Raw genomic sequence first — 3994 nt, forward strand, 5'->3', positions numbered from 1 at the left:
GGGGGGGGGGTTGATAGCATTGCAAGGGAGGAATACTATTCTTGCACCCTTTAAGACATCAACAACAACAAAAGCTAGGAAATTTAACTATCAAGGTTTCTTTACGTTTTAAACTTAAACGGATGTCTACATGAAGTAATGTAGACAAGACATGTCCTGCTTCATCTTACGTTGGATAAAGTGCACATATGAGACCTTAATATCTTGACTAAATGTAGACTTGGGCATGTCTACTACCTTTAACGAAATCAAGGTATGCATTTGTATTGAGGAGGTGTACGTGGTAAAAATTCTCGTATATACACCACCTCAAGCCCCGGATGTAAAGATCCGCACTCAGTACTATAGTCGAAAACTGTAGTTAAACTGTAGTTAAACTAAAGTTTAATTGTAGGTTTCTATAGTTTAACTGCATTTTTTTCGGACGTAGGGCTACAAAGCGGGAAAAACTGCAGATTAACTACAGTTTAACTGCTATGATGAAATTACTAGAGTTCTGACTGCAGTTCGTCTTCAGATCCTTCCACCCGGGGCGTCTCACAAGAGCGTTGTAAACTTACAACAGCACAGCTGCTGAGTTGAACACTTCGAAGTGCACAACTAGAGACTTGGTTTTTCAGTGTGTTCTAGTCACACTCACAAAAATGTTTGCTTGTTATCAGTGTATTTTTGGGGTTCTTTATTTCTTCGAGAACCTCGCGCTTGTATCGAGACCATTCTACTTGGAACAAACAGGATTTTGATCAAGACAAGAGCAATGTTCCTGAGAAAATCAAACACACGAAAAATGTACTGAAACCAGAAGCCCACTCTTTTGAGAGCATTTTGAGATATGACGCCCGCGGAAGAGACAAAAAAGGAAACTCGCTACTCGAGCCAAAACTAACGTGTGGCCAACTCTTTGGCTGGCGTGACGAACCGACACAATGGGGCCACAAGAGGACTCGTTATCAGAGTGCCAGAGGCGCGCGGGACGGACGGCTTCATTTGGATGATTGTGTCACGTGACAGGTCGCGCTGCTCTGCATACCGATCGTCGATACAGAGCGGATCGCAATGTGACCCCCGCCAGTCACAGCCAGGAGCGCCTTACTCTGCAAAAAGGTGTGTGGAACACTTTCCACACAGCAAAGTGCACGTGTCGTCTCTGGCAAACTAAGAGACAAGTGCACTCTCAGCTCGTTACTGACAATGCAAAAATACAATGAACTCGTTTACACAGCACACAACATTAATTCTGAACATTGCCACTATAATAACTTACCAATTTCGTCAGTTATACTGATTATTTTGTAACGTGAAAGTCAAATTATAGGCAAAATCACTAGTAAATGCTAGTCTTTTTCTTACTTCAAAGCCGGAAAAGGTTCTAGTTCATCTGGATCTTTTAGATAGAATATCATGTTCGTTCTCGTCTCGAAAAAATCTTGCACACCACTTTGAACAACCTTTTACTATACAGTCTGGTAAAACTTAGTTGAGTGTTAAACAAGTGTGCATCTTGTGCACACGTTATGTGTGCTTTTCTCTAATTAGCACACTTTATGGTGTTTAAAAATGAAGCACATTACATAGTGTGCAAAAATTAAATGATTGAAAAGTGAAAATTCTACACACTTGGTTAAATATTAGTCTTAGTAATAGTATACAGAGGAAACCCACAGCAAGTGTCAAAAATTGCACATCAGGTGGTGTGGAGGTGCCTAGACTTTTGCGAAAAGGACAAAATTGCACACTTCCTGCTGTTGAGTTTCAGTTCAAAGTCAAGGAATAGTGCAAAGTTTGCACAATTGGAAAAGCACACTAATTCGTAGCCAATTTTATACATTTGTTACCAAGTGCAGTTAAAAAAGAATCCTACGTACTTCTGAACCAAATAATCAGTATCACTTCCAAAATTGTACATATCACTAGCAATTAGGTGTGTATTTTTGCTGCGTATACGAGTTTATGTATCGCCTATTTGCATTGCAAGATGTCAGTGACGGGCTTAGAGTGTGTTTACAGGGGAAATTTTGAAGAATATTGAACTAATATTCATTGAAAGACTTGGACTTTACATTTTGAGTGTTTCTAACTAATGTCGTCAAGATAACGCACATCACATTTTGTTTTAAATTATAGCATCAGAAAAAATTGACTCAGATACCAGGTTCAATTAAATATCCCACAGGGTTAATTCCTTTTTTCGCGAAATTTTCCCACAAATTCACGTTCTAACGTTTGCTGTGTAGCTCGGGGGGATCACTGCCAGCCCTGTTCAGTCGGCCCCCGACGCCGCGCCACGCCACGCGGTGCCAAGACTATGTTGGCAGCGCCGGCTGGCGTTCCTCTCCGCCCCCTAGCCAGAGCCAGTGTTGCCAACGCCACGCCTGGCGGGCAGAGCTGGCCCCACATCACCGGCTGAGGAGCGCAGCGCCGGCCGCGCACCCTTAGCCCTGGGCACCGCGGGGCTGGGAGGGGCACTCATACACACACACACATACACACACGCACGCACAACTGCACGGGCTGCTGCGAGGCCAAACGTAGCAGTCGCTCTGGACCAAAACAAAAAACAAAAAAAATCCACGCACTCCACTGTCACGAGGGCATCCCGGGCGGCGCTCCCGGCTCTTTGCGATGCTGGCAGCACTCCTCGTCGCGACCCGATCCTGCGCGCCTACATGCCGGTCGGCGGCGCGGTGCGGCGCGGACACGCGGGGGCGCTACGCGGGGGGACGGACGCGCACCGCACCGTCTCCACGACAGGCTGCTACTACCGACCGACCCGGAGCCGAGCCGCTCAAGCCGAGCGGAGCGCGCCGCCGCCTCGGCCGCCGCCCCCACCACCCCCGGCAGCCCGCTACCCCTCCGTACGCGCCGCCGCCGCCACCCCCTGCTCGCTGCATCTCCGTCGCTCGCCAGCGGCAGCCCGTGCGGTCCTGACGCTGCCACCCTCTCGCTCGCGCGCGCAGAGAAACAAATAAAAACAGTCGGGACGGCGGGAAGGAGGGGAGGCGGCGCCACCCTCACCCACCACCCCTCTCCGCCTCGCCGACCAGCGACGCACAACACGGTACATCCTCCTGAATCGCGAGGTGGGTCGTTTGGCCCCGCCCGGCCCGGCAGCTCCCACACACAGCCACACCTGCGCCACCTGCCCCTGCCCCAGCAGCCCCCTCCCCGCTCCCCCCATGACCTGCACCGCAACACTCGCAAGAGGAAGACTCGTAATTTTGCAGGCATACCATCCCCTCGATTTGCAGCAACCTTATGAGGGACATAGCAAAGCATCAGGGCTGGTGGGGGGTAAAGAAGGGGGGGGGGTAGGTTGAGGGAGGGAAAAGGAGACCGACGAGGAGATGGAGCGGATTGCTCGCCGGCGGGCCAATTGGGTGCAGCAAGCAGCGGCGCCCCTTGTCTCGCCTGACACGCGCCACTCATCCATTTTTCATCCTGAATGGCGCTCAGCACCCAGGTCAGGCGACCGCCCGCCGCCGAGGAGCCCTCCCCCGGGACCCGTGTCCTCGCCGAGGTTCAGGCTGCCCCTGCGATTAGTCCGCGAGGAGGCGGCCGACGGGACTCGTTTGTCCGACTCACAGGCGACCGCACCGCGGCCGTGCTTACCTGCAACAACAGAAAAACAAGTGCGTTAGACCAGGCGTCGTTACATCCGTCTCAGTGGCGACGTCTCGCGGCCACCGGAGACACATCGGGCCGTCCGTCCGGATCATTGCGTGCGAGTCTTAAAAAGATGTTGAGCTGAGTTGTGACTGCAACATTCCCTCCAGGCATCGGTCCCTTTCCAAGCGCCCCTTTTAAAGTCAGCTAACGTACCCTGCTGCCCCCCCCCTTCCCCATCCTCTACCCTAAGCCGTGTTCCCACCTTGGGCTCATACATATCTGAGCTCGGCCCGCCGACCCGGCCTAGCCTAGCCCAGCGCAACCAACGAGGGAGGTAGGGTCCCTCGTCCTTGCCAGCCTCTGCCACCCTCCCCTGGCATCCCCCCCC

The 3994-nt window shown here is 51.6% G+C and overlaps 1 protein-coding gene across 13 annotated transcripts in view; it reads right to left on the reverse strand.

Annotated features, from left to right (window-relative positions):
• Positions 1-3994, reverse strand: part of LOC113215625 (uncharacterized protein CG43867) — an 81133-nt gene that overhangs the window by 19366 nt on the left and 57773 nt on the right. For 2 of the 13 annotated variants that reach the window (XM_026435263.2, XM_052267056.1), the window contains exon 1: positions 2577-2757. The exons of the other annotated variants lie outside the window; for them this stretch is intronic. The gene's annotated coding sequence lies outside the window, so the exon portion shown is untranslated. Of the gene's footprint in view, positions 1-2576; positions 2758-3994 lie in introns of those variants that run through there. 13 annotated transcript variants of the gene reach the window in all.

Source organism: Frankliniella occidentalis, unplaced genomic scaffold, assembly GCF_000697945.3.
Source record: "Frankliniella occidentalis isolate FOCC.00 unplaced genomic scaffold, Focc_3.1 Scaffold46, whole genome shotgun sequence".
Classification (NCBI taxonomy): Eukaryota; Metazoa; Arthropoda; class Insecta; order Thysanoptera; family Thripidae; genus Frankliniella; species Frankliniella occidentalis.